At 39.3% G+C, this 19,288-nt stretch overlaps 1 protein-coding gene across 19 annotated transcripts in view; it reads right to left on the bottom strand.

Annotated features, from left to right (window-relative positions):
- Positions 1-19,288, bottom strand: part of KALRN (kalirin RhoGEF kinase) — a 523,049-nt gene that overhangs the window by 256,508 nt on the left and 247,253 nt on the right. The window lies entirely within an intron of this gene.

Genomic DNA, 19,288 nt, shown 5'->3' with positions numbered 1-19,288 from the left:
TTAAGAATAGCCTTCAATACATTGATCAGCTACTAAATAATTAGGAAGACCTTGGTCAATCTAGAGACACAAATGCTTTGTTACATGATCAGACTATACAGTAATATGTAGGTAACACACACACACACACACACACACACACACACACACACACAAATGTTCAGTCAATAATGCCAATCCAGTAAAGTGAAACTGTAGAGTGCTTGTTTGTTTATATGATAAACTAGTTCAATACAAGTAAAAGTCATGAACAAACCAACTATAAATACAAACTTCAATGAGATATATTTGTCAAAGCTTTGGAATTATGCATATTGTACATGTTACACGTGCCTTGGATTTTTGTCATTAAAAGCAAACTGAAGATTAATTAACCTGGAACTGTTAAATTGTACTCCTACTGAGCACAGTAGCTTGCTTTGATTTCAAATGACTGAGGGTGCTGTTTTAATCTGTTTAGCTTATTAACATACAAGTCATTTACCACTTATTCACTTTCCATAGTAATTGCTGTCTGGCAATTGTCTCTCATTGGACAGACTCTTAGCAGTGTTTAAGATGAGAGAACAAAGCAGGATGGGAAAACTCTTACCTTTTATAACAGGAGCATTTTTTTAAGGTTGAAGTAGAAAAAAATAAAGGATAAATTCTAAAGATCATGCATGAGAAACCTATGGCCTGCAGATGTTGTTGGACTCCAACTCCCCTCAGACAACATAGCCAATGTTCAGGGATGATTGGAGTTGTATTTCAACAACAATGGGCCACGGGTTCTGCTTTGCTGCTACAGATCAATATTAGTATTTGTGAATACTTAATCTGAGTCACAGTTCGTCCTATGGCACTTTTAACTCTACCCCACTACTACCAACAGGCAGCCCCTCATGCATACAGAATGAAGGAGCAGAGCTTCCAAAGAATGGGGTTTAGTCCTCATATGCCTTCTGTTTTCATAGATTAACCTCAGCATCACTCATGAAAGCTGCATACTTACAGGAGTGCATCCGATGCCCCAGCCTGACCCCCTCCTTTTCCTGTATTATCTGGTTCATTTTTCCTTGATTGGCTTGGCTTGTAAGAGCATGACTGTCAGTTACTGAGTATGGAAACCTTGGGATATACAAGTACAGTAAGCCTGCAACTTATGCACATTTAACTTGTGTGCATTTAGCTTTATGCACTTAACAATTAGGGGGGGAAATAAGGTGGCAGAAAGGAGGTGGGCTTCCAGTAAAAAAAAAAACTTTAGCAATCCCACCCACCCTTTTGCTCCCAATATGTTCTTCACTATACGTGACTTTGGCTTTAGGCACGATCCCAGGGAACATCAACCCTGCATAACTTTCAGGCTTACTGTATACAAACATGATAAGAATGGAATCGGATTAGTAAGGGGTGACAGGTGAAATGTACACCTTCAGAATCAGAGTATATGCATGAACAGTGTAGGCTTTATGAGCAATGATCACAAGGCAGAAAGTAGCAAATATCCAAATATGCTGGATCCACACCGGCAGCATTTAAAAGCCTACACTTGAGCACTACGAGTTTGACAGATGTAAAAGGAGGGATCAAGGGAGGGGGGAAAGAGGGGGCAGCAATGGGTGTGGAATTAGAACTGCTAATGTCCAGTTTAAGTTTGGTTCCATGGACTGTTTGTGTTTTCCATCACTTGAATATTTCGGGTGATCTCAGTGGCAGCAGTCCACAGGCACTAACAGGCTAAATTAGCATTTGTATGAATGACGGTAATGATGTTTTCCTTCTGGAAGACTGACACAGTAATCCTATGAAAGGTAATACTGTATTCAGGGAGGAACACACAAGCAAAAGGAGGTTAGGACAGGAGACCAAATTCCACTGTTAATTACAGTCCATGGGCCAGAGTACACATTTAGGACTATATACTCCCTTCATCCAGACCATCATTCAACTTGCACTTGGGGGAGGCTTGCATAAAAAACAAGGATAATAACTCACTCTTCTGTAATAATCAAAGCTTCCTGTTCTCATTATCTGTTCATACTACAATGCTATGTTCACAATTACTCACTTCAAATAAATGCTCAGCTTCAGGACCACCAACATTTTTGTTTTTTGGTTTTACTTCAGTCTAAGATTTTGTTTCTTTCTGTGTGTATCTTTCCCTTTTGTTGTTTTTTTCTCCGCACTTTCTTCTCCAAGCAACAACTGGTCTAACGTTTTAAGTTTCACCTATATCACCATTCCTTCAGCAAATGTCAAGAAAAACCAGCAGGGTTGTGCTCCCCCCACCAGCTCTCTCCCATAAATGTCATCAACAAGGGTGACCAAGGCTGTTTCAGTGCCAGAACCAGGCCTGAAGCCAGACTGGAATGGATCCAAGTAATCAGCTTCCTCCAAGCATGCCTGTAGATGGACCACCACCACCACCACCTTAATATTTGCCACTGGGTGATAGTTGTTTAACACTTCTGGGTCCATGGAGGTCTTCCAGGAGGTACACCACCACCTCCTTTGAGGCAAATGGTACTTTCCCCCTTTCCAATGAAGCACTGATCACTCTGAGACCCACCCAGTCAACCCTCTATGGCTAGTTTGAAGAAGCCAAGATGGGCAAGGGTCAAGAAGGCAGGTGATTGGCCACGCTTATTCAAGCAGCTTGTCTACATCCTCAATAAACACACAAGACGTAACCGTCTTGTACATCCTCAGACTGCAATAATCTAAACTGATCCAGTATAGGTAGAATAGACAGCATTCTAGACAGTCACCACAACATGCTATCAATCACATTGACAGTTCCTTCCCCCTGTCTGTGTCAGTCAATGACAGGGAGGAAGGGCAAGGAAATTCACAGCATATGACATCATCTCATGTGGTTATCATTTCTAAATGTTATGAGGCACGAAGTGGGGACATCGCACACTAGAAATGACATTTTCAGCCATTCTTTGCTGCCAGTGCTACACTAATTCCAACTTTTAGACACATTTCTCTCTCTCTCTCTCTCTCTCTCTCTCTCTGTGTGTGTGTGTGTGTGTGTGTGTGTTTTAATATTATCTCAAATGGAACCCATTTAAAAATTGTCCTAAGAAATGTCAGATCAAACAAAACATTTTTTTTTTAAAAAAAGAACCAGTAAGAACAGTGTGTACATCTGATTAACAAGTACATTGGGCAAAGACAAAAAAGGAAATACAATGTAGGAGATGAAGGAAAAGCACTTCATCCAGTATCCAATTGCCATCATGTCCAAGTATTAGTATTATGTTAACCTGGATGCCCATCTCACTCATTTTACATCCTGTCAACATTTAGCAGAAACATTTGCCCATTTAAAGCAATGCAATTTGGCCCTTGTAAACACAACTTCTGCTGCTGTCTGCATTAAAAGTGTAGGTAAAAAAAAAGGTACTTAAGTACAGTCAATTTCAATTTAACACCTGAAAATCCATAATTCAGCTATATCTTTAAAAAAATATTTTTTTAAAAAATATATTGTTAATGTGTGCTAATGCTATTAGCTATCCATTTTCACTAGCAAGAAGTAGCATGCTCCAATATCAAACATGTTTTGAAACATTCTATTTCAATTAATTTTTCAGATATTTGGTAATAGTGATACATATCTTTCATCCCGCATAGTTCGCCTCAAAGCTACTGACATTTAGAATGCTCTATAGTAATTAGATTAAATAATCTAACATTTTCACCATATTAAGCATGAGTGGATGGCAAGCAATGTGGTGTTACTTCTTGAACCTTGAACTAACAAAAGATAAAAAAGATATATATTTTTATATTGTTGTAAACCACTGTGATATATTTTTATGATACAGTGGTATGTAAGTAAGTAAGTAAGTAAGTAAGTAAGTAAGTAAGTAAGTAAATAAATAAATAAATGTGTACAGTATCAGAAAAAAAACTACCAGCAGTTGTTTGGCTGGTACAATTATCAACACATTACCTTGACAACAGAACTCACATCTTTGATATATGCCACATGCCAAACTCTGATACAGTTTTTAAAATCCCCACATTAGAGATGTTTACACCAGCTTTTCTGAAGCTGTTTTCCTTCCAATTAAAACAAACAAACAAACAAACCTACATTGTTCATACTTAAAATAAATAAAGAAGGTCATGTCTCCACTGCTGCTCTACCAATCAGAGAGTCAGCTGAACAAAAATATATGATGTGTTTGAGAATACTGGAAAAAGAAAAGAGATTATAGGGTTGTAGATGTGTAAGTTTTTAGATCCTCACAGATTTGAGGAATGGTTATTGCTACAACAGGCTCTGCATCTAAGATGCTTCCTATCATCATAAATAACAAGAGTATTTCAGGATAGTATGGTAGCCAAAATAGTGTTCTTCAGGTTTGCGGACTACAGCTCCCATTAGCCCCAGTCAGCATAACCAATGGTAAAGGATGATGGGACTTGTAGTCCAACAACATCTAAAGGTCACCAGGCAGTGATGGTCTATGCAACCTAAAACTGATAATTTCTGCTCTTGGCTGTAACTGTTTCTTCTTTCCCAATTATATGCCTAGCAGGCAGCTAATCCCTAGCAAAACAATCTGGGAATAGAGAAGCCCTGGAGGTAGTTCTATAGTTGTGTTATATATGGCTCCTGGATTTGCACTGGGTTGCCAGGACTTGGCTCCCAACTTCTAGGGGGGAAAGGGTGTTTCTAGGGGGGAACACCAAACTTTTGTCGATTAGGATTCATCCATTTTGACATCTGCCACAGAAGAGTAGTATACTGATGGATTTGTCCAGCCCTTTGTGTCAGCATAGCATCATATTTTAAACACTTCAAAGCTTCTGCTACCCTGATAGCATGAAGGAGCAGGAGGATCTATAACAACATCTCTGTCCCATCAAACTCTTGTGTGGAATTATAATGCTTACAGTGCCTCTTCTCACTCAGTCCTCCGTGAAGTAAGCACATTAGGAAAGGATCTGGCTGCTATTCAGTGTCCAATCTCCTGTATACTGAGTGACATGTCTGAGGCAAAAATATGTTGAGTCTTCTTACACTGCAGCAAGTGGAAAGTACCATAATAAACTATTTTCATCTCCTTTCTCCCCTTTTAGTATTTCTAATTTGCTATAATATTTCCCTTTGTTTATCTACTGGAATATTGCAAACCCCATATCTTAAAGAACCAGCAGTTGCTATGAATGTGTGTGTGTGTGTGTGAGAGAGAGAGAGAGAGAGAGAATGAATAAGAAATAAGAAAAATGTGATTCCAATGTTTCATTTATTTGCAATTACTTGTTCTTTTCTTATCAGTGCCTAAATAAATTCTGTTTCTCTACCAGTGAAAAAGCAATTACGCTCCCTCCCCCTCCCCCGGCAAAGAAACTAAAACTAGTTTTTCTTTTATTGGAACTAGACTTGAAAGCACCACCACTGGTGTTTTTCAGTATCACCGTAGTCAGCCATTGGAATTTGTAGTTATCATGGCCAACAGTTACTGCAAGCTGAAGGGGGCATGTGACAGGACTGTGAATGAAACAAGAATGCAGATGTGGAACTGCACAATGTCTGGATTCATTTGACCAGAAACACTGGCCAAATACCAGTGGATGAGAAAGCAAAGACAAAAGAGAAAGTAAAATTCGAGTTTGGCAACAAAAAGTTAAGTTAACAGAAGACGTGCCCATGCTGTTTTCAAGGAAATAACCAAGAACTGCATTTGTCAAATAAATGCTGCAGTATCTGGTTAGTTAAAGTACAGTCCACCTACTGTTTAACTGTATATACATGTGTGATCTCAATATGACTTGAAAGAGAAACTGTTATTTCTGTGGGTTATTCCTTCTTTCTTTTTATGCCAGCTTCAGAGAGACTGAGGGAGTAGTGAGAAATATAGTGTCCTTTTAGGGTTTTTCCTACTTATCCTCCTTCTACAGGCAAGAAGTGGCCTTGAATGTAAATACTTTGTTGTAATTTGGCATAAACATTTGCTTTAGATCAAGCTGAATGACTTTGAAATTCCTGGTTGTACTCCTATAGCCACAAATTTCTAATACATGCAGAACACCAGCAATTGATATTTATTTTAAGAATATGATGATGATGACAACAACAACAACAACAACAACGAGAGAGAGAGAGAGAGAGAGAGAGAGAGAGAGAGCAGAAAAATAAAATAAAAAGTGTATCCCATGTTACAGGTTGAAAGAATTGGTCCGAGGTGTGAAAAAAAATTCAAGACAACTGATGTACATATTATCTTATCCCTGTGGCAATTATATTTTACAGCTCAGAAATAACTTGCTTTCTTTTATTGTTCTTGGCTGCATGGCACTGCAAAGTTTGGGACATGGTAGTATTGTTACTTACCTGTCAGGTCACGATATAGTGGTACCTTGTTTTAAGAACAATCCTGTTTACAAACGATTCAGTTTACGAACTCCGCAAAACCGAAAGTAGTGTCCCGGTTTGAGAACTTTACCTCAGTCTAAGAACGGAATCCGAAAGGTGGAAGGGCTTCCGGAACGGATTAAGTTCATAAACTGAGGTACCACTGTAAGTTGCTGGTAGGCTCAGCTCAACTTGGTGGGTCACAAGTCTGGTAGGTCTGCTCTTGATTGTCTGGTTATTCATATGCTTAGCTAATCCATTAAAGTCAAGTCTGGAGGGGAACCATTTCTCAAGCAACAATCATAACTTTGTGGATGTGAGCCAGAAAAAAAGAAGCTTTATTATCTTAACATAACGATATAAAACAGGCTGTTTTCAAGTTCCATTAAGCATACATGATCACAACAGCTATTTTTTTAAAAAGCCAAATCTAATGAGAGAATGTTATTATTCAGATTCTTTTTAAAACCTGGCTGATGTCTGGCAATTTGGTATCACTCTCACTTGTCCTATTCTGTTGATGTTATCTCAGATTTACTGAGTCAGCAGTGTCTGGCAAGTTCTCTCGCTTGTAGCCATGTGATAAATATGGTATTAATCAGGTCTCCTTTCTTCTTCTTTTTAAAAAAATAAAAAATCCAGGATTAAAAGTGATATACATGTGATATCTCCACAGCAAGCTTTGTCTGCATGGCAAATCTCCTTCTAGTGAAACTTATCATGTGGTTCCTTCTGATTGATTACCACCGCCAGATGTTTATGGAGGTATCGATGGCTGCTGTGGACACTTCCTATGCACTCCAAAGGACCCATGTGGCAAGCTACAGCATATGTTCAGAGTGATCATGTGTATGCTGCTTGTCATGGAGGAAAGGTACTGTGAACCTCAATTTTTATATATTTTCTAGGAATGTTGATATGACATTGACATACTTCTCTAGCGACTGCCACCTTATTATCTCTTTCCCATCTAGTATCTCTTTCCTCCAAGTCATTCGGTAGCAATAAAAAGGAGCTTGATTGAATGAAAATCAATACAGAATTGCTACTTGCTGGTAAATTAACTGCTGGAACTCTCACGCCCTTCAGAGAAAGACACTGATGGACATGGGGCTAACTGAGAGCATTTCTAAGGAAGCAATTGAGCTCCAACTCCGGCTGTTATAAATACATTTGCTTTTGGAACTGAAAAGTTGGTGATTATTCTGGTTATAATCTCTAAATCATCCCTGATCTAGTGGAAGCATGAAAGCCCATGCTTCCAGGATAATAAATAGACACTGTCATAGTGAAGGAGAGGTTAGAGGGATGTAGTACATTGAACTTGGATGTTCATCTGAATGCATTTGCTGCAACCTTTAGCAGACAATGCACTGTTTTTCAGCATCAGAATTTCAATATTTCTTCTTATCGTGATCATTCTCCTCCAACTCCATGAAATCACGGGCAATAGGAACTGACTAGGAAATGGGAATTTTTGTGATGGCACATTTTGTTATTCTTTTTCACTGAATGTGGACAAGTGGGTTAGGGTTAGGGTTAGGCAGTGTTTGCCATCTGTAAAATATAGACGAACATGGATTAACATTTTGGGTTGACTATCTATCAAATCCCCAAAACAGGTGTCAATTTTTAGCCACAGCAAAAAGAAAAAAATTAATGGGTGATTATTTTAGACTCAATTATATGTCTGCCTTTTTGAAATTCAAATTAGTGTTATTTAAAAATGCGTTAGCATTTTAGTACATATTAAGATACAATTCAACCCTGTCTCAATGTGTTTTCAGTCTGAGGAACATGAACGGGGCAGGATTAAAATGGAGGTCCAGGTCTGATGTAGGAGAAAGAAGGATGTTGATAGGTGAGGCCAAGTCAACAGCAGCAAAGCACAGACTAACGGATGGTGATCCAGGAAAGTTGCATGCTTTCAGGAAAATCATAAAAAATAGAGGTAACAGGCTTGTTGGATCAAAATATGTAGAATATAGGACTGCACACAAAGCTAAATGCACTTCACCAACTCTCTTGTTTTGCTATTCCAAGCAGGCTGCAACAAGAGAGAATCTTCCTACATCTTTGAGTGCTAAAATATTACCTGACTCCTGCCTGCACTACAAAATCTTGGTATCACAAGCCTCAGTGGAATACTGCCTTGTCCCAGTAGGGTCAATCTGCATTTCTTATGTGCCTTCAAATTGTAAAGTCAGAAGGGACACTGAGGGCCCTCTAGTTCAACCCCTTGCATAGCAGGAATCCTGTCCACAGGCATCCCTGGGGTGAGCTCCAACCACCAACCTTGTGATTAACAACCAGACGCAACGGCCTATTGTGTCAACTTGTCTCATCCCATCGTTCTGCCCGGACACTGAGGTCCAGCTCCGAGGGCCTTCTGGCGGTTCCCTCACTGCGAGAGGCCAAGTTACAGGGAACCAGGCAGAGGGCCTTCTCGGTAGTGGCGCCCGCCCTGTGGAACGCCCTCCCATCAGATGTCAAAGCGATAAACATCTACCTGACATTCAGAAGACATCTGAAGGCAGCCCTGTTCAGGGAAGTTTTTAATATGTGATATTTCAGTGTATCTTTTATCTTTGTTGGAAGCCGCCCAGAGTGCCTGGGGAAACCCAACCAGATGGGCGGGGTACAAATAATAAATTATTATTATTATTATTATTATTATTATTATTATTATTATATATTTAAACACCAGGCAAAAACATTTCTCTTCAACCAGGTATTCAGCAATTAGCATTCTATGGCTTTTTAAATGTGTTTGTGGGAGTGGGGTTAGTGGTCTGTGTTTGTTTTTCTTCTATTATGTGTTTTGTATTCTAATTTTGTATTTTTCTGTTGTGAATCCCCCTGGGATCTTTAGATGAAGGGCAGTACACAAATTAAATAAATAAATAATAAACAAACTATGGCTTACCAGGAATGGACAAGCATGTTCATGCACTCTATTCAAAATCTCACCTTTACCCTCTTTCCTTTACCGTGCCAATAAAAATAACCACACCACTGTCTTAGCATTGTGTATGAACCAGAGGTTGTGGGTTGTTTCTCTCGAAACAAACCATGAGAACAAACCATGGTTTCTGGCCAGTAAGTCTTATTTTGTTTAACTCCAGCTTACCATTATATATAAAACAGGCCAATGAAGTTAACTCAACAAGCTTTATTTTTTCTTGCTTTGTGGGCATACATGGCTTGTCCAAATGGACTGTGAAAAGTAGAGTTTCAGTAAGTGGGAAACATTTAATTCGCACAAACAGGCCTAGGGAACATGTTTGACATTTTGTTTGGGTATAATTTCAAAGTATAACTAATGAGGAAGCTAAAGCAACTGCCAGGATTTGTTGATGAAGCTCAGAATGTCTGCAGGGAGCAAACATAACTATGCTTTAGTGAATGCCTCTCAAGAGGACAATTTTTAGGCATTTAGCACCCTGGGCAAATAATTAATACAGCATGTTTTCGCTACTTGGATCCATTCGCATCTACATCCAGGCGACTCTTCACCACTAGCCTGTCCACCTTTCCTTCCCACTAATTCCAGGATGTGAATTCTTCGTGAAACTTAATGCATAGAAAAATACTTCAAATATGGCAATCTCTAATTTGATCACTGAACACAAGGTTCAGTTTCTGTGCATCTACTAGTATTAGAAGCAGTAGTACAGTAGCCATAGAACAAGTCGTTCTTCTATCTCTAGACAGCTGTTTCTATAGTGGGATGTCAATTATAAATTACATTGCAAAGCTCAGCACAGTGTGGTCAGCTCATAAAACCTTATAAATGTGATTTCAAAAATCAAACCACGTTCCCATTTCCAATGCTAGAGTTTTCATACTCTGTTCTACATATGTGCTGATTTTATACAAGGAATCTTTACAGTTCTACGCATATGCTTGTTGAATAGTGCCACATTCTGTTTTATTCTGCTCACAACTGAGCAAATGCATCCATTCTTTTCCTCTAAATGCAGAACTTTGTGAGTATTTGTAAATTGGGCCAAAGGGCTGAACTGACTTGGAGGATTTTGCTGCTTTTTCCAGAATCAAAGCTTGCCATTTTTAAATTAGATTTCTAGTTCATTTGCTTGTAAAGCTATCCATTGCAATATAATATAATGCAAATTTATCTTGCTGAGTTTCTGTAGCCAGCCAAAGAAAAACAGTGACAATTCAAAAACATTAGACATTCTTCACTTTAAAGGGCTTCTATTCCCCCCCCTCAATATTTTTAATTTATTTTGGATTAGTTCAAAGAATCACAGAACTGTAGAGCTGGAAGGGATTCCGAGGGCCATCTAGCCCAACCCCCTGCAATGCAGGAATCTCAGCTAAAACATTCATGATAGGTGTCCAGCCAACCTCTTATTAAAAAAACTCCAATGAAGGCAAGCCCACCACCTGCTAAGGGAATTTGACCTCAGACTCCTAAAGTTGCAAAATATAAATTTGTTTAAGATGAATTAAAATACGTATACTGATCATTATCCCATAAATACCACCAAGATAACTTTGGTTATAACAAGCAATAGTTCGGACATATAACAGAACTGTGATTTGTCCTTAAAGCAAAAGCAGAAGATTGCAAACTCCTTTGCGTGCAATGGAACAGTAAGGGAACACAATGGAACACATATGCCTGAGGCCTGCAGTGACTTATTCCTTAGCCAATAAACCATTGTTTATGTGATCATTTGGAAATGGTCAGACTGACATTATTTTCTGCCAGATATTCTTATCAGGGTCTTCACAAATGCATTTTTTGGCAGAAAAGCATGATAAAAATACTTTAAAAGATAAATAATCATTTGACTATTTTCAGATACCTAGGCCCAAATTTTGACCATGTGCTGATTCATGTAACTATTACAACCCACCAAGTGCTATTCTCTTCCCACAAAGACTTTTAAATAGAGTTTGTGTCAGGGCAACATTTAATGGATTGTGCTCTTCATTTCAGAGAAGAATTCTGAAAATAAGGAAGAAGAAAACCAGTCTCTGAATTCTCTAACAAAAGAAGAGAGAAACAAATTGCTACTTGATTAAAAGGAGTCAATTTCTGGAAATCAGGGAAAGGCATTCCAAGAAGCCAATACCCCATTCATTTGAGACCAAAACAGAAATTATTCCTGTTGAATGCTTAATTCACCCCCTCCCAATATTTAGGAAATATTGATGTAAAGATAACACATGGCTTCTGAAATAACTAATAGATTTCTCCCCAATTATTAGATTAAAATTATACTGGAGTAACATAAAGGCAACGCAGGTGGCGCTGTGGGTTAAAGCCTCAGCGCCTAGGACTTGCCGATCGAAAGGTCGGCGGTTCGAATCCCTGCGGCGGGGTGCGCTCCCGCTGCTCGGTCCCAGCGCCTGTCAACCTAGCAATTCGAAAGCACCTCCGGGTGCAAGTAGATAAATAGGGACCGCTTACCAGCGGGAAGGTAAACAGCGTTTCCGTGTGCGGCTCTGGCTCGCCAGATGCAGCTTTGTCACGCTGGCCACGTGACCCGGAAGTGTCTCCGGACAGCGCTGGCCCCTGGCCTCTTAAGTGAGATGGGCGCACAACCCCAGATTCTGTCAAGACTGGCCCGTACGGGCAGGGGTACCTTTACCTTTTTTAACATAAAGGCACCCTGAAGGTTTAATAGAAAATGACCAAAAGATAAGCTCGATCCCATCCTTTTTACTCTCTAGTATTCTTGATTCCAAACTTTCAAATAATCTTAGTAGTATTGAAAACATTCATAAGATGCAAATTATTTGCAATTAAGCTTCATTGAAATCTCAGTGCTACTTTTAAGTAAACAGATTTAGAATCCTAGTGTCAATTGCAGCTTTTTATGGTCCCAAACAACCACCACTCCAGGTTCTTCCTAACCTAAATATAATGCCATTTGCCTACAAGACTGTCATTCAGGCATTGAACAAGACTTCACAGTATTGCAGGAATGGATGGTGGCACAGGCCAAGCTACACACCCAGGAGCAAAACTAATAACTGGAAAGAAAACAAACTCTTAACTGGTAAGGCTAGGGAAGAAGTGAAGTTAGAAGTATTGTAAACTGAGCTCTTTTGCAATGTCCTTACTAAATTTTGGGAGAATGTAGCGGAATATGTAAATATTACTGTGAAGGGGAAAACAAAAATTTTCAGAGGAAATTCTTGTGAACTACATTCCTACTATATGGAATTTGACAACTGGACAATGTAAATGGATTCTTCATGCTCCTACTGTGGCCAAGAGACTAATAATAAAGCACTGGCAAAATAAGTGTTCAGCTCCATCTAATCAATGGATTGAAGGTATGACTACACTTGCTACTTATGAACAGATTGCTTACAGACATAGACTTACATGGACAAGTATAATGATATCTGGAATGCACTTATATTAAATATAGTAGGTTAAATGTATGTGTGTGTGTCTGAATAATAACAATACTATCAATGAAATTTATTGATTTTATGTATCTACTGATTCATTCATTTTATGGGTCTATGATCTGGGGTATTGAACTTTGGGTAACTTATGATGGTGGGCAGCAAATGTGGATTGGAGCTAAGGTTAGCTTTCATTCAGAAGTGCTGTCACCTGTGCATCACTGAAGAATGTCTGGAAATCCAAAGGAGGGCAGTGAGTGCCACTGTCACTAAAGCAGTGGTGCCAGCAGAGAAAGCATGTGGTGGTCACCACCACCCTGCCCTGGTTGGTGGCCACATTGTCAGCATGCAGAAGACTGGCACCTGATCTGGCAGCAGCATTTTTCACTATTGTCTTCAAATGCCTGCTACATACATGCTAAAATTCAAAGATTCCTGCTCTGCAGAGTACTCAGCAAACCATTTCAGATTGAAACTCCCATATAAACCATGATATTGAATAAACTTATTTCTCTTCCAATACCTGTTCTAGCCAACACTACAAATAACACCAACAAAATAAAAATGCTTTTAAAGCATTACTAGTTCTTCAAACTATTCTAAGCCACCAGAAAACCTTCTGTAAATGGAAAATGCTTGATACTTTTCATGTGGGGAGAAAAATCAGATGACACCATTAAAGAAAGCACCAAAGATCCATTAACTTTACCAGTTTCAACTCACTTATTAATGGGTCATTTTGATGCATGTGCATTGCCAAAACATGACCTGACAAAGGATGCCAGATATCTAGTTACCCAAATTAGTATGAAATCCCTTGTGTTATTTTAAAAACATATGGTTATTTTTATATACATAATACTATTATAGTCTCTCCCTCCCCACCCAGGCTCTAAAAAGGCTTCCTTTATTTTAGGATCATGTAACAGAAAATAAGAGCTCCAACATTTAATCCTTATCAATCAACAAAAAGAACTGCACACTACTTCTAGTATGACCTGCTAATACACAATATACTTTGAGCTCACCAAGAAACTGCTTGAAATTAAGCCAGGGCAGCACTTTATATTAGTAAATTTTGCCAACTCAATAATCCGTCCCTAACCCAGAAACTTGATTATTTTAATGGGCTCTGATACCTTTAAATTGTCTCAGAAAAGAACCTCCAACTTCTCAGTCTGTCTAGAATACCTTCTGTCATTGCTTTCTGAGTCTTGGATGCTCCCCAGAGCTGGTGAAATATTTGAGGATGTTTTCTGAGGACAAGTAAATGCAGACATATATAAAACATTAGGCCTCAGAGGTATCAATGTGTTTCCATCACAGAAAAGTTGAGAATCTTGGCTCTCAGACAGGCTGATGTATTCAGCAGAAAGATAAATCGGGGTTGAGACAGAACCTTTGCCATATGGAAACAAGATACATATAATGGAAATTAAGAGATTGCATAGGCCTAGAATGAAAATCTTTTCCCTTGCTTCCTTCCTTTGCAGATGTCTGCATATGACATACCAGAATGATACCTGGGAAATGAGGCCATGTATCCACTCGGCTACTCAAAAATCTCTTAGCGGCTAAAGAGGAGAGGTGTTGGTAGTCTGACATAGTGGGAAGCTTCTTTTTATGGCTGTTAAAGGAAGAGGAAAAGGAGAAGCCTAAGAATTCCCAGCAAAGTTATATGGAACTCTAGGCAAAATAGTATGGTGTAACTGAACCTCAATACATGCACAGCGACTAGAGATAATTTATGTCATATGCAGAGAGATGGAGAGCTGCCAACATTCCTCTGATCATTCCTCTTATAATTTGAAGTATCTTTTTAATCAGATCTAACATCAGCACCTGGCACAGTAGAGCTGTTGATGGGGTTTCAGCATCCAGGTATGCCCCCCTTCCAGTATCCTGGGATCACACTGTGAGTTTACCCAACACTAAAATTTGTGGGTAACTATTCTAATTTTCCGCAATTCCCCCATCATAGTGTCACTCTGGGGTACTGTGAGAAACTTGCTTATACTGATTAGATATTGTTGTAGACATGCCAGGACCTTATGGTGAAGGACAGCTAAGAAATCTAAGAAATAATCATCTCTGGGATATGTGACATAGATTTCTGTTGTAAGGCAGTGGAAGTAGAAGAAAAGAACTAATGAGTACAGTGGTACCTCGGGTTACATACGCTTCAGGTTACAGACTCCGCTAACCCAGAAAAAGTACCTTGGGTTAAGAACTTTGCTTCAGGATGAGAACAGAAATCGTGCTCCGGCTGCGCGACAGCAGCACCAGGAGCTAAAGTGGTGCTTCAGGTTAAGAACAGTTTCAGGTTAAAAATGGACCTCCGGAACGAATTACGGTAAGTACTTAACCCGAGGTACCACTGTATGAGGAGTTTCCCTGGATTAAGCAGAGTCTGAGTGATGCTTTATTGATAGACATTTGTAATGAATTACAGGTACAGTGGTATCTCGGGATGCGAACGGGATCCATTCTGGAGCCCTGTTCGCATCCCGAACGGAACACAAGATGTGACGGCACGTCTTCGTGTGTGTGATGTCATTTTGATCGTCTGCGCATTCGCAAGCGGCGAAACCCAGAAGTAACACGCTCTGTTACTTCCGGGTTGCCGCAGAGTACAACTCGAATGTGCTCAACCCGAAGTGCATTCAACTCGAGGTATGACTGCAGTTAAACAATATCGTTCTGAGGGCCTGTTCAACAAAATGTTGGGAGCATATAGGCAGTTTTCTCTTTGATCCTTTTTTAGAAAAATTTAATTTCTGATTGCAAAATCTGGTGATATATTGCCTGGTTGGTCTAATAAAACTTATAAATAATACTTAAAATATTGCAAACTGTGTTTTAGAATTCCTTCCTCCTCCTCATTTATCACCATATTCCTGCATTGATTTCATACTGTTACACTGTCCACAGAAATGTACTACTTGTGCCATTTCCATTAAGAGAGGTATCTGGGGTCAATTGCTAGACAGCATCAATGAGGATAATAATCTGCCTCACTCTGTTGCTTTAGACAGAAAGAAGAAAGAGGAGACTGTTAAAGTAAGGTCAATATGATAAATTATAGGGCTTTTTGCTGAAAGTGAACTTTGTTTTCCCCCCTGCTAGTGCTGTTTAAACTAAAATAACCCAATCCTAAATAGGTAGTTTTCCTAATATTCCAACTTCTGGTTCACAGGTCTAAACAGATGTGCCAGTCCTCTCCATTTGACCAAGAATTCCATTTTAGCCAAGCCATTCCCACTTGCCCTATATACCTTATGTCATATATGAAGTCAGATGCTGGGCAGGCAAATACACAGCTGGGACCAAAAGCAGTGTGCAGACAATGTACATCATATGATCAATGGCCCTTGAAAAGCCCTGTGTATAGTGCATTGTGTGACTCTTTGCAAGCCCTGATGATCAACAGATTGCCAGGTCTTCAAAGTGCAGCACAGAGCTTTCTGCAAACACTGATGATTAGCTGGACTTCTCCTCATGGACTAAAATTCCATCTGGATGCAAAGCTTAGCAATCAGGTGTCTGTCTTGGCCATGCAAGATTATGCTATATGTAGCTATGTTACCACTGATTTACCATGCTCATGTATTGTTTCATGGGTGAGCTCAAAGTTCAGTGGTAGAGAACGTGTTTTACATGCACAAGTCTGAGGTTCAATTCTCAATGCTTCCTGCAAAAGCAGGGATACATAAACTGGTGTCCTTTAGATGTTGCTGGACTACAACTCCAGTCATACTGACTATTGGCAATGCCAGCAGGGGCTGAAAGGAACCGGAGTCCAACAACATCTAAAAGTCCCAACTTAACAGAACTCAAATTGCAGGGCTCAGAAAGACCTCAGCTTGAGACCTTGAAAAGTCACTACCAGTCAGAATAGACAACACTGAAGTCAATGGCCTGATACAGTATAAAGTACTTATGTTCATATGTAACAACAGCCAGATCTAGCTATAATTTTATTATAATATAGACATAAACAAACAGCAGCATCAAGTGTGCATGGCACTATTGGAAGTTGACTTACTAGAATGGATAGATTAGTGGTAATGCCTAGAAAGACTCTACTAAATGGATATTTTCCTTACCAGCTCAAAACACAAATTCCTAATGTGATAACACCAAATCTTAGCTAGCCCACTGAGTTGCACTCTAATTTATATACATCTGCAATACTAGCAATACAGTAACTTCCTTAAGGACAATCAGTGAAACACTTTACACACACACACACACACAACTGAACAAAGTCCACAGATGAGACTTGTATTGTATGCAAGCAAAGAAAAACCAAATGCTACAAAAAAAAACCACGTTCATGGAATCATTCCTCCCCAACACATAAAGACATAAACCAAACGCTAGTGTCTGACACAAGAACAAAAAAATTAGACAAAAGAAACATCAGGAATGCATATAAACAAGGGGGTTCTAATCATTATAGTCTAATAGATAAGAATGTCAGCAAGGTACTGCAGGCGCACACTTGAAAAAAAATGGTCTTGGTATTCTTGTCCACCATTACCCTCTCTCTCTCTTCTGCCCCAAGGCAGACTGGAATAAAACTCCTTAAAAAGCCAGAGAGTAGTCTGATTATAGGATGGAAGGAGAGGAACATCTGTCAGTGGACATAATGAGGCTATCATAATGTGGCTACCATAGAGGAAAATAAAGAGTTGTAAGATCAAAGAAATGGCAAATGCAGAACTAGGCAGCTACTGGAGGCATTGGGTCACTGATCTTCTCTTTCTGTGTTTTTTAAAAGGAAATGTACCTGCAACAAGTCATGCAGTCATAAAATGGGACACAGTCTATTAACTGGCTGCTATCTGAAAGTACGACACTATAACATCCCATTGGGTTGAACAAGCAACAGGGTTTAAAAGTGCTTTAGTTGAGCTAGAATATATATACCCAAACTATTTAACATCTTATGCTGAGCAAAGAAATGTTACAGCAAGCATCTCCAATTGATGTACCTGAGGAATAAAGTGTATATGTGAAAATAATCTATTTCCACTAGAACCCAAGGGGGGGTTTAAAAAGAAAAAGTGTGCTAAATGGTTAGGTGTGGGGCAAGTGCTTGTGACAGTGATCTATGTAGGAAAGTATTAAGCATCAGATTTCTAAGCCCGCAGTTCACACAAAACAGGATAACATCGAAAGGGGCAGCTTCACTGCTACGTTATCAGGCATGAGATGGATGACTAGTTGACATTTATTCATGCACATTTGACCTACTGCCCTCTTATCCTAAGGCACATTCACGAAATATGGTCACAAATAACACTGGATGGTGAAAGCTAGTGTTGGGGTTTATTAAAGAGCCTCAAAATAAAAGTAATCAAGTAATGACAAAAGCCATTCCAAGCAGACTGAAAGCAAAAGTTTCCTCAGGAAATTAAATCTGAAGGTTTATTGCTGTGTGTATAACCTAGCTGCTAGATCTCTCAGCCTCCAAATATCTGCTCTGCTAGTCTGATTTAGGTTTTATTCTTATTCAGGTTTAAGCTCGTCCCACATCACCAGGTAACTATGGAAGTGTGACTCCTTTGCTATGCTAACACACAGCTAGATCAATCTCTGAGTCTAGAGATGCCTCCACATAGCAGTTTATCGTGAATTTGTCAGCCTGTACCTTTTCTTCATTTAATCAAGTTTTCCCCATACCACAGAAAATCTAGTAGGTAGAAAGAACTTTTTTTGAAGATGGAGTGGAGAGGGTGTTGGCGTAGCTCAGCACAGTGTAGGAGTAAAAAAGACTAGGGAGAAACAAATCAGCTGCAAGCTTCCATCTAGGAGCCCACAACATTTGCGCACTTTACCATCTGATCCACAGATGGTAAGTGAGAACACAGTAAGAACCTTTGCATGTCAGCCAAAGCATTTAGAGAGAGCAGAAAGAACACAGCATATGAGGGACAGAGGTTCTTAGATCCTGGCTGTCAGGATTACATAGCTACTTTAATTGAGACACTTATTACCATCACAGCAAGCAATCTGAAGTGTAATTTTAAATAATTCAAATTTTATTCGCTGCTCAGAAGAAATTCACTATAATTATTGGATAACTAGAATAGGAAAAAGACATACCTCTGGCCTTTGACACCTGCAATATATATTCTATGGCCCACCCTATTCCTGTGATTGTAATTTGTTTTAAACTATTGGTAGTACTGTATTTTTAAATTGCTATAACCTTAGAATCAATGGGTGGGAGGTTTTAGAAGTGTTTCAAGGGGAATAATTGCTTAGGGAAATATGGGGAGGCTGTGGAAATATAGGGACAAGAGAAGAGAGAGACTGTGTGTTCTGAAGGGGATAATAGAGATATAGTACAAGATATTTAACGGTATGACAGAGGGGCTGAAAATGGAATAGGAAAATACTGAGGTGAAAAAAACTTTGACCTGAAAAATTAGAACCTGGGGGGAAAGTTTCCTGATGGATTTAGAAGGGAACATCATGGGCTATGACCGAAAGGGACTGAAAAGTCAGTTGAGATTGGTAGTAGTG

The sequence above is a fragment of the Podarcis gaigeae genome (assembly GCF_964106915.1).
Source record: "Podarcis gaigeae genome assembly, chromosome: 1".
Lineage (NCBI taxonomy): Eukaryota > Metazoa > Chordata > Lepidosauria > Squamata > Lacertidae > Podarcis > Podarcis gaigeae.
This window is presented reverse-complemented; position numbering and strand designations above follow the sequence as displayed.